Genomic DNA, 12,233 nt, shown 5'->3' with positions numbered 1-12,233 from the left:
AACAGAACTCGCAGCAGGTCTAGACAACAAGGGAGAATTAAAAATCTCTCGCAGAGGTGTACTTTTTAAACATAAATCAGTGTTCGCTGGAATATGGTTGAGCTCTTTGTATTTTGTTCCCGATGAAGCTGCATTACACGCGGCTTCATGACGTTGAGCGTTGTATGCGTTCTTGAACTCTCTTCTACAATGTTTGCATTGAAAAATTGTCCTGCATGATATCTCATGACGTCTCCTGTGATAGCTTCGGGAAAATGCTTTTCCACACTCTTCGCAAATATACCTAGAAATAGGTTTTTCCATGACGGACTTTTATCTTCTGCTAACAGAATCTTCTTTAAATCTACTCGACATTTGATACTCTCTACTTCGATGATGCGAACAGCTTAGCGATTAACAGTAAACTAGCACAAAAGCGTATAACCAAGGTAGCAACAGTAAGGTTTAAGCCCATCAAGATGGCAAGAGTGAGGTTAGCGACGTTCTGCTGTTGGATTTTAAATTCCGCGCTATAACATGCATAAGGTGGCAGCCTTGAGGTTTACTGCCGTAAAGATGGCAGCAGTGAGGTTAGCGACGCTCTATTGTCCTTCAAAGTGAGGTTAGGGTTCGTCAAGAAGACAGCTGTCAAAAAAGCACGTGGCTATGTTTACCAAACAAGAGCACGTGGTCGTGACGTCACGGTCACGTAGTATGCTGCTTCAGCATGCAATGTTCAATGTCTACACCTACGTAGTAAACACTGTGCTATGTTCACAAAATGTTTACTCATAACTATTTTTTATGCTTTAAGTTCGTGCACATAGGTTATGTTAAGATAGCAGCACACGTACAAGCGATGGTCACGTGCTCTAGTAGAAGATACATGCATTATCAAGGTGATATGTACACGCTTTTAAACCTTGCTATTCTTACCGCTGCCAAGTTCGCAAGATTTTCAAAGATCGCTATTCTTTGTGCTTTAAGTTCGTTCGCATAGGTCATGCTAAAGTAGCAGAACAAACACATGCGAACGTTGAACATTCTAGCGGGATGTGTCTAGTACGATAGTTGATGCATGCAAAATCGATAGGTGTTGTGTACACACTTTGAAACTTAACTATTCTTCGTGCTTTAAATCCGTGCACATAGGTTATGCTAAGATAGCGGCACACTCTTGCGGGAGAGGTTTTGTACTCTAGTTGATGCATGTATAATCGATAGGCAATGCGTACACGCTTTTAAAACATTGCTATTCTTACTGCTGCTGCTGCTATGTTCACAAGATTTTTATACATCAGTATTCTTTATGCTTTAATTTCATGCGTATAAGTTATACTAAGTTAGCAGCATACTTATAAGGTTGTTGCACGCTCTAGTGGAAAAAGTTTAGTAAGAAAGACGATGCATGCAAAATCGATAGGTGATGTGTACACGCTTTGAACTTGGGTATTCTTTGTGCTTTAACTTCGTGCACATAGGTTATGTTAAGATTGCAGCACACACAAGCGATGATCGCAAGCTGTTGTGGAAGAAGTTTAGTACAAGCGTTAATGCATGCAAAATTGACAGGTGTTGTGTACACGCTATTCTTTGTGCTTTAAGTTCACGCACATAGGTAGCAGCACACAATTGCGAACGTTGTACACTCTAGCGGTAGAAGTTTAGTACGATAGTCGATGCATGCAAAATCGATAGGTGATGTGTACACGCTTTGGAGTATAGCTATTCTTTGTGCTTTAACTTTATACACATACGTTAGCAATACACATATGCGATCGTTGTACACTCTGGCGGTAAAAAATAGTCGATGCATGCAAAATCAATAGGTGATGTGTACACGCTGTTAAACATCGTTATTTGTTGTGCTTTAAGTTCGTGCGTATAGGCTATGCTAAGATAGGAGTACAATCTAGCGGAAGAAGTTCAGGGTGATGTGTACACGCTTTGAAACATGGTTATTCTTTGTACTTTAAGTTCATGCACATAGGTTATGCTAAGATAGCAGCACAATCTAGAGGAAGAAGTTTAGTACGAGAGTCGATGCTTGCAAAATCGATAAGTAATATGTACACGCTTTGAAACATGGCTATTCTTTGTACTTTAAGTTCATGGGTATAGGTTATGCTAAGATAGCAGCACAATCTAGCGCAAGAAATTTAGTACGATATTTGATGCATGCAAAATCGATAGGTGACGTGTACACGCTTTAAAACTTGGTTATTCTTCGTACTTTAAGTTCATGCGTATAGGTTAGGCTAAGATAGCAGTACAGTCTAACGTAAGAAGTATAGTACGAGAGTCGATGAGCGCAAAATCGATAGGTGATGTGTACACGCTTTGAAACATGGCTATTCTTTGTACTTTAAGTTCATGTGTATACGTTATGCTAAGATACCAGCACAATCTACCTGAAGAAGTACAGTACAAGATTCGATACATGCAAAATCGATAGTTGATGCGTACACGCTTTGAAACATGACTATTCATTGTACTTTAAGTTCATGGGTATAGGTTATGCTAAGATAGCAGCACAATCTAACGGAAGAAGTTTAGTATGATAGTCGATTCATGTAAATCAATAGGTAATGTGTGCACGCTTTGAAACATTGCTATTCTTTGTACTTTAATTTCATGCGTATCGGTTATGCTAAGATAGCGGATGAAGTTTAGTGTGATATTTGATGCATGCAAAATCGATAGATAATGTGTACACGCTTTGAAACATGGCTATTCTCTGTACCTTAAGTTCATGTGTATAAATTATGCTAAGATAGCAGCACAATCTAGCGGAAGAAGTTTGGTATGATAGTCGATGCATGCAAAATCGATAGGTGATGTGTACACGCTTTGAAACATAGCTATTCTTTGTACTTTAAGGTCATGCGTATAGGTTATGCTAAGATAGCAGCACAATCTAGCGGAAGAAGTTTAGTACGAGAGTCGATGCATGCTAAATCGATAGGTAATGTGTACACGCTTTCAAACATGGCTATTCTTTATACTTTAAGTTCATACGTATAGGTTATGCTAAGATAGCAGCACGATCTAGCGGAAGAAGGTTAGTGCGATATTTGATGCTTGTAAAATCGATAGGTGATGTCTACACGCTTTAAACATGGCTATTCATACTGCTGCTCTGTTCCTAAGATTTTTAAACATAGCTAATCCTAATGCTGCTCTTAACGACGTAGAGCTAAGTATTGATTACGTGACCGTGAGGTCACGACCACTTGCTCTTGTTTGGTAAACATAGCCACGTGCTTTTTTGACAGCTTACTTCTTGACGAACCCTAACCTCACTTTGAAGGACAATAGAGCGTCGCTAACCTCACTGCTGCCATCTTTACGGCAGTAAACCTCAAGGCTGCCACCTTATGCATGTTATAGCGCGGAATTTAAAATCCAACAGCAGAACGTCGCTAACCTCGCTCTTGCCATCTTGATGGGCTTAAACCTTACTGTTGCTACCTTGGTTATACGCTTTTGTGCTAGTTTACTGTTAATAGCTAAGCTGTTCGCATCATCGAAGTAGAGAGTAACAAATGTCGAGTAGATTTAAAGAAGATTCTGTTAGCAGAAGATAAAAGTCCGTCATGGAAAAACCTATTTCTAGGTATATTTGCGAAGAGTGTGGAAAAGCATTTTCCCGAAGCTATCACAGGAGACGTCATGAGATATCATGCAGGACAATTTTTCAATGCAAACATTGTAGAAGAGAGTTCAAGAACGCATACAACGCTCAACGTCATGAAGCCGCGTGTAATGCAGCTTCATCGGGAACAAAATACAAAGAGCTCAACCATATTCCAGCGAACACTGATTTATGTTTAAAAAGTACACCTCTGCGAGAGATTTTTAATTCTCCCTTGTTGTCTAGACCTGCTGCGAGTTCTGTTACTAAGCACAAAATTCAAGATAAAGAGAGGCAAGATCATGATTATGATAATAAGGATAATGATGTTCATCAAAACAGTAGTAAAGGGAAAGTAGAAGAAGAAAATCTGAATGTTTCATTGCCATTACAGCTTGATGGTTTTACTTCATTTCCTAAGCCTACTGCACGTTCTGTCGCAGTGCAAACATCTCAAGAAGAGATGCAAGGTAAAGAAGAAGGAAATGTCAACGCTTCATCGCTATCGAAACAAGTTAAGTTTGTACCTAGAAACGCTACTGCTGAAGCACGTATTACATCAAAACAAGTCCCTACACATCAACTGTCTGCATATAGACTCAAAGTTCACAACGAGCCTCTGTTACCCTATGTAGATATAAGCTACTGTAAAGACCCCAACGTACTGGTAAAACGTTTACAACTGCTAAGAGCCTATCATGATGCTGGTTACACACAGTACAAAGAAGATATTTTTGAAATAGAGCATGAATTACGTCGTGTTGGTATTATTAAGTAAGCGCTTACCCTCACCTAAGTCATCCATCTGTAGTATATAGTCAATCGAGTAGCTATATTCGTATAGATTATTTCCCAACATTCTCCCTTCCTTAGGGTGTTAACTCCGCCTCTAGTTGTAGAGCCGGTCTCAAGCCCGGATAAAGAGAGGAGAGGCACCCTAGCCCTTTAGCACTTTAGCCCATTAGCCCTTTAGCCCTTTAGCCCATTAGCCCTTTTTCCTTTTGCCCATTAGCCCTTTAGCCTATTAGCCCTACAAGGAATGTGCGGTAATCTAATCTTCTTAGAACAAAGGTATCCCCTGACATGTTGTATCGAGTACAGTGTTCTATTTTAGTCTTGATCACTTATTTAGTGTTCTAAACACTTCAATCAATGTTCCGATCACATGATAAAGTTAACAGCATAGAGTGCAGTGTTCGATTCTAGTCTTGTTATGTTTCTTTAGTGATTTGCAAGTCTAAACATGCATAATGACGTCATCACTGCAGCACGTGCTTACTCTAGCTATCCCGATGCAGGTTTAAACTTGTTCGATAGAGCTATGCCTTAACATAAGAGGAGGCCTTAACAGCTTATGTATAGCCGCTATTGTTTAAAGATAGCTGCTGTTAAGAAAAAGGACGTGGAATTTTTCAAATTACCCGCCACCACATTTCAAAGGTATGAGGTTTAGTGCTGTAAAGATACCTGCACGATGCAAAGCTAGCTTTCTTCATCAGAGCAGCCACCATCTTGTGTGAGCACCTCTAGACCGTATCATAAGGAGCTGTGTATAGTCACCGTCTTGTCGCTGCTACCTTGCGCAAGCACCCCTAGGGCGTCTCATAAGAGCAGCAGCCATCTTGTGCAAGCGCTCTTAAGCTGCCTCATAAGAAGCTATGTATAGCCCCCATCTTGTAGAATTAGATAGCTGCCAATGCCAAAGGGCCTAAGTAGGGATCGAACCGTCGATCTCATCATTAGACTATGTTTTTCTTATGCTATCATGTTCCTGATACTGCAAACCTAGGTATCAGGTTTTGCTCTACGATGCACCGTTTTCGAGATAATTATCATTTTGCATTTAAGCCCCAAATTTAATGAATCGAACCTGCACGGCACGTTATACTCTCTACCATAGCTAAACCTGATCATGTTACGAAGACTTGCTTCAATACAAGCTAAAACAGAGCGAATGACAAAGGGCCTAAGTAGGAACCGAACCGTTGATCTCATCATTAGACTATGTTTTACTTGTTCCTCGTACTGCGAACCGAGGTACTGGGCAGAAAAATTTTGGTCCGTTTTGCTCTACGATGCACCGCTTTCGAGATATTTAACATTTTGCATTTAAGCCCCAAATTTAATGAATCGAACTAGCACGACGCGTTAGCCTCTAAGCTAGCTTTCTTCATAAGAGCAGCAGCCATCTTGCGCAAGCATCCTTAAGGCGTCTCTAGCCATCTTGTGCCAGGACCCTTAAGAGGCCTCATAACACAACCGCCATCTTGCGCAAGCCTCCCTAGGGCATCTCATAAGGAGCCATGTATAACCGCCATCTTGCGCAAGCATCCCAAGGGCGTCTCATAAGAACCTATGTATAGCGGCCATCTTGCACAAGCACCTAAGGAGTCATGTATAGCCACCATCTTGTGCAATTAGCGTCGAGAGATGGCTGCTGTAGAACTTTTCTTTTTAAATTATCCACCACCATATTTCAAAGGTATGTACCTAAAGAGTGTAGCACTGAGGTTTGCGATGTAAGATGGCGGATGACAGCTGACAAAAAAAGCGCGTGAGTTTGTTTACTAAACAGGAGCACGTGGAATTTTTCAATTTGCCGCCACCACATTTCAAAGGTATCTAGCTAAAGATGGCAGCACGGTGCGCTCTTGATTAAAGATGGCGGATGACAGCTAACAGAACTTTTCAAATTGCCCGCTACTACATGTCATAAAGAGGGCAGCACGGTGTTCTGTGGATTAAAGATGGCGGATGACAGCTGACGAAATTGCCCGCATGATAGCATCACAGTGCTCTATTGATTAAAGATGGTGGATGACAGCTGTCAAAAAAGCACGTGGCTTTGTTTCCAAACAAGAGCACATAGAATTTTTCAAATTGCCGCCACCACATTTCAAAGGTATCTAGCTAAAGAGTGCAGCACTGTGCTCTGTTGATTAAAGATGGCGGATGACGGCTGTCAAAAATGCGCGTGAGTTTGTTTCCAAACAAGAGCATGTAGAATTTGCCGCCACCACATAGAGGGCAGCACGGTGCTCTCTTGATTAAAGATGGCTGCTGTCATGTGGAATTGCCTGCCACCACATTTCAAAGGTATCTAGCTAAAGAGGGCAGCACGGTGCTCTCTAGATTAAAGATGGCTGCTGTCAAAAGCATTTTTCAAATTATCCGCCACCACATTTCAAAGGTAAGTTGCTAAAGAGGGCAGCACTGTGCTCTGTAGATTAAAGATGGCGGATGACAGCTGTCAAAAAACACGTCACTTTGTTTACCTCGCGCTAGTGAGGTTAAGTTGGTAGCACTAAGGTTTAGGCCCGCCAAGATGGCAGCACTGCGGATGACACGTGACGAATTTACATCTACTACGATTAAGAGGGCAGCACAGTGCTCTGTGGTTTAAAGATGGCGGATGACAGCTGTCAAAAAAAGCACGTGGCTGTCAAAAAGCACGTGGCTTTGTTTACCACACGCTAGTTAGGTTAAGTTGGTACCACTAAGGTTTAGGCCCGTCAAGATGGCAGTACTGATGTTAGCGATGCGTTGTCTGTCAAAAAGCACGTGGCTGTCAAAAAACACGTGGCTTTGTTTACCTCGCGCAATTAGGTTAAGTTGGTACTACTGAGGTTTAGGCCGTCAGGATGGCAGTACTGAGGTTAGCGATGCGTTCTTGTCTGTCAAAAAGCACGTGGCTGTCAAAAAACACGTGGTTTTGTTTACCTCGTGCTAGGTAGGTTAAGTTGGCACTACTGAGGTTTAGGCCCGTCAAGATGGCAGCAGTGAGGTTATCGATGCGTTGTTGTCGATGACAGCTGTCAAAAATCACGTGGCTTTGTTTACAAATTCAAATCTCCCGCCAAAATTCAAATTTCCCGCCAAAAATTCAAATTTCCCGCCAGAATTCTAATTTCCCGCGGGAGGAGTCGGCAGAATCCCTGTATTATACTACTGGTGGAAAAAACCGCTCCGTATGTCACCGATTAAATTTCAAGTACAATCAATTTCCCTCAATTCTAATTTATCAAAATGTTCCTAACTGCTAAACTCTCGAACTTCCAAAGCCTAAGTATTTCCTCAATATAATATCATGTCATTCAAACACAGGGTAACTGTCAGCACAACACTATGATACAAAATATATACAACACAAACAGAAAAATTCTCCAACAAATGCCATCAAACAGCAAAAAAACTACAACATGCAAAAATCAAAGCTATATGTTTATACACCTGTTAAACACAACACCCTACAGGTCAAATCTCCACACGAATATTATCCAGCACTCCACGGTAACCACCAAATCAGCACACCCTCGCTAAACAACATCAACTGCAATATCCATATTCTAATGGTAAGACAAAGGGACATATAAATCACGGCATACATCTCTGAACTGGCAGTCATTCAATATCACAAGTCTCAACAAGATACTCCTCCTACCTCACAAAGCTAACAGTACAGATCAAAGACCAAACTTGGTATACCTGCGCTACACATAATTGAATGCAGCTGCCATAACATATTCCTGAAATCAAGCCTTGCATGACCTCTATTTACCGAAAAATTTGGTCCTGCTTTTATAGACACAAGTTATGACCTATAGCCCTATTTACGGAGAACATCAGCAAAATACAACTTGGCAGTGTGAGCTCGTTTACACAAATATCAAGCATCACCTGACGGCATAATCAAACAAGCTGTATGACCATCATTACTGCAATATCGGGTCCTCAGTTAGCCACACCAAGTTCACTATTATTGGATAACCCTCATTTACGGAAATATCAGGCCCCATAGTTGTCTTGCGTCATGTTTACTTTGGCGCTATGGTCCCTTTTACTGAAATATCGGGCCAACATGTTACTCGTCGTCATTAATACTATGGCGCTATATTTACTATGTCTGGGTAGCCCTCATTTACGGACATATCGAGCCCCACAGTTGCTTGGCGCCATAAATATTATGTGCCCTACAGGACCCTAAAGTTCCGGCCAGGCGAAAGCCGGTCTCGAACCCAGAGTACAGTAGTGAAAGAACTCTCACAAACGTGAGCTTGTGCACATAGTCTTACCTGAACACATATCCTCGCTCAGCCGTTCCAAAGCGCTATTCTCAGGGTTAACATGGGTGAACAATGGGCAACATTAAGATAAACACTAGGATATGTGACTAATCAGGTAAGAGTCAGCTACATTAAAAAATTAAAAAATCTAACAGAAAACATCGCTGCATTCAAAGTTTAACAAATAGGGATTTATTACATAAACAGAATCGATTTACAAATATAAGAGCTTTCAAAATGCTTGGGTCAAGATAATGTTGAGCCGATGACAACCAGTTCACTGCCTTCACGGAAACAGCTGTACTGTAACAAGCATGTTACAATTGTGTAAGTAACGAAATCTAGAAAAACGGATATCTGCTGAGATACACATCTAACAGTAATTTTCCTACCCTAACTAATCTGTTGACTGACGGCCCCCCTATTCCTATCTAAATTTAAATGACATGCTGGAAACAGAATTGGAAAGCTCTGACCTTAAGTGATTGATGATATGACGGAGCGGCCCTCCCTATGGACCACTGAATTTACCACATCATGACAGATTGCGACGGTTGTAGGAGATACTGGTGACCACTTGGAGACATTCTTTCTTGCGTGACTCCTTCGTACAGCTCCTTAGATGGTTGGAAGATGTCCCCTTCGACGTCGCGCTGATCACGTACGCCCAACGTTCCTGGATCGATGCCCGTTGTCGTGTTGGCTTCAGCTCCGGTTGTGGCTTCCTCGAAATGATGATGTAAAAGCTCGTTCTGACTTGATGCAGGGGTAACTGAAAACAAATTCATCCATTACAGACTGTCCAAACTCGATGCCTGTTTCCACTACTATCGTGTCTCACACGTTACATTGACCAAGTCTTGTTCAGAATTTTAAACCTGGTACACAATAGTTTCTTCACTACTCTTAGTCACTGTTATTTCATCCCTTCACTCGGACAACATGTAGTGCTTGAAGAACTACCCTGAGCCTAAATTTATTCTAGCATTACGTCCGTTGCTACTTGACCTCACAGAAATATGAAGCTACTAGTTCATCAGTCTCTTACAGGCAGTACCTCATCTCATCATAGCATATCACCACAGGTAAAATCAAGAATTCAGCTGAATATTCAAGTTGATTACTTACTTCCTCGCAGATACAGGAGTACTAGTTGTATGTGCAGCTCGAAGACAAAGCGTTGTTCTCAGTACCAACACGCAGTATGACGACTCGTTCAAGCAGCCTTCTGGTCAAAGAATGAGACTGATATGCCAGGCGGCCTTGTTTTTATAATCCAGTTTAGCGTAACCACGCCGCTTGATCGCGTGCAGGATACGCGCGCCCGCGACTCGAAGTTTTCCCGCACAACGCACTTCAAGTACCTTATTTAACGAATGCATTTATGGTTGCAGCCCTAATGCATATCAAAATAAAGCAGAAATTATGCAGGTTGCAATTCTTGCATCAAATCCAATGCAACTCTTCCGTAACCAAAGATATTAATTTAATTCTTTCTTCCCTCCTAATGTAAGTTTTGCCGGGATCCGGGAAGCGTCCCCAATCTTCATTAAGAGGCTTGGCTTGGGACATAACTCCCTTTAATGAGGTTCTGGAGATTTCTCATAATGATGCTCTAGCTCTCTTCACACAAGAACGCTTCTTCTGGACTCTTTTATGGAGTATACTATAAGACAATGACTTCGTGGGTGGTCTTATGTAATCCCAATATCCAATACTAAAATCTATACTATTAGTCCATGAACAGTGCGGTTCAATATCTTAGAGAAAAAAACAAAGTCATCTCCGTACAGACCATGAAGGCCCTTGGAGGGATGGAAGGTAAAGGCTTCCACCATTCGTAACCTCGGCACGTGATAGGATAGAGTGGTTAGCTCTACGCCCGGCTGCCTTTGCCCACAGGAATTAACCTGGTACGCATTTTTGGTGTAGGCTGAGTGAACCTCAGGGCCATAAGCACCTCCGGAATTGGAAATTTCGTTTCTTAAATTTTACGACTTCCTGACGGGGATTCGAACCCACGTCCTTGCGGGGGAACCGAGCAGGCCTTTACCGCCTCGGCCAAGCAGCCCCTACATAACTTAGACACCGAGGAGATGTTCACTTAGTTTTTAAGGGAAGTGTAAGCGGTAAGATCGGTAGGGGTACACCATAGCATGAATCTGACAAACAGGTTAGAGTAGATATATGATGTACTAATGAAAATGAAAACCTACAACCTGTTTTCCAATCAGTGACCATGTTAGGCATGGAATGCATGAAGCCCCCATCTAGCGGCACGGATAACAATTGTGCCGGCTGCCGAAGCCTGTCGCACTTCCCGGAGGCAATGACTGACAGATGAAATGAAATGATAGTGGATAGTGTTGCTGGAATGGAAGATGACAGGGAGAACCGGAGTACCCAGAGAAACCTGTCCCGCCTCCGCGTTGTCCAGCACAAATCTCACATGGAGGGACCGGGATTTGAACCACGGAACCCAGTGGTGAGAGGACGACGCGTTTGCGCCAGAGCCACGGAGGCTACATTATGTAGTAGTTCCGTAGAAATGAAAAGGTTAGCACAGGATAGTGTGGCTCGGAGAGGTGAATGAAACAGGTTTATGGACTGACGACCCAAAAAGCAACAACAACAACAACAACAACAACAACAACAACAACAACAGGGGTATGCATTTCAGTGGCAACTAATCCTTTTTCCCTCTTCCTCAGTCTTGCTTCCTTAGTTCACCACGTCTCAAGCTCTTTCGTGGCTCTTTCCTTTCTTTTTCCGATACCTTCATTTTTGGTAGGTCAGTCCTATTCTTTTCTTTGCTACAGGGTGAAGCAGTGAAAAGTTACCGACGCTTAACCGATGCTGTCGTGCAGGTGGAGTGGGTAAAATGCTTGCTTTGCTCCCGTGAGGCGGGGGTGGAGTGCGCGGTCAGGCAGCTCAGAGGTCATGGTTAGCGGTAAGCGCACGGAATGAATGTTCAGTTTACAAGTGGAGTTCTTGTTGAGTGTTATTAGTGTTGCATTCCTACACTTGTCGTTGAACGTTATTTGTGTTAGCTATCAGTATGGTGTCAACCTTGTTCCATTTCTTGATGGATGCAGTACTTTCGTATATGTCTGTTGGCACAGGACAGAGAAAATGTATCTTCCACTGAAGTTCAAGTCTCACCCATGGCTGTGACAATATGGACGCTGTTGGAGTATGGGCAGTACAGAGTAATGGCAATCAGAGCACGAGCAGTGCGTCTGAGTGTTATGAAAGGTGTTGTTCGTAGAGTCAGTTGTGCTGCAATGGCACTTTCTGGCCCACTGAGGAAAGCAATGGCAAACTACTTCATTATTCGTCTTGCCTATTACACCTCATTTTGGCGTCGCCATCTGTTGCTGCGGTTTCCCAGTAACGGCATAATCTTTGGTAGTGCCATTTGACGATCCAAATAGCCTCTGGGCTGATGATGTAACAGACAGACATCAGTATGGTGAAGTGTAATGAGCATGCATTACAACAAATGTTCAATGAGAGAATAATTAGTTGTCAACTTCGGCCCCCTCGTTCTCCAGATT

The sequence above is a fragment of the Anabrus simplex genome, chromosome 7, assembly GCF_040414725.1.
Source record: "Anabrus simplex isolate iqAnaSimp1 chromosome 7, ASM4041472v1, whole genome shotgun sequence".
NCBI classification, from domain to species: domain Eukaryota; kingdom Metazoa; phylum Arthropoda; class Insecta; order Orthoptera; family Tettigoniidae; genus Anabrus; species Anabrus simplex.
Note: the sequence above shows the minus strand (reverse complement) of the source record.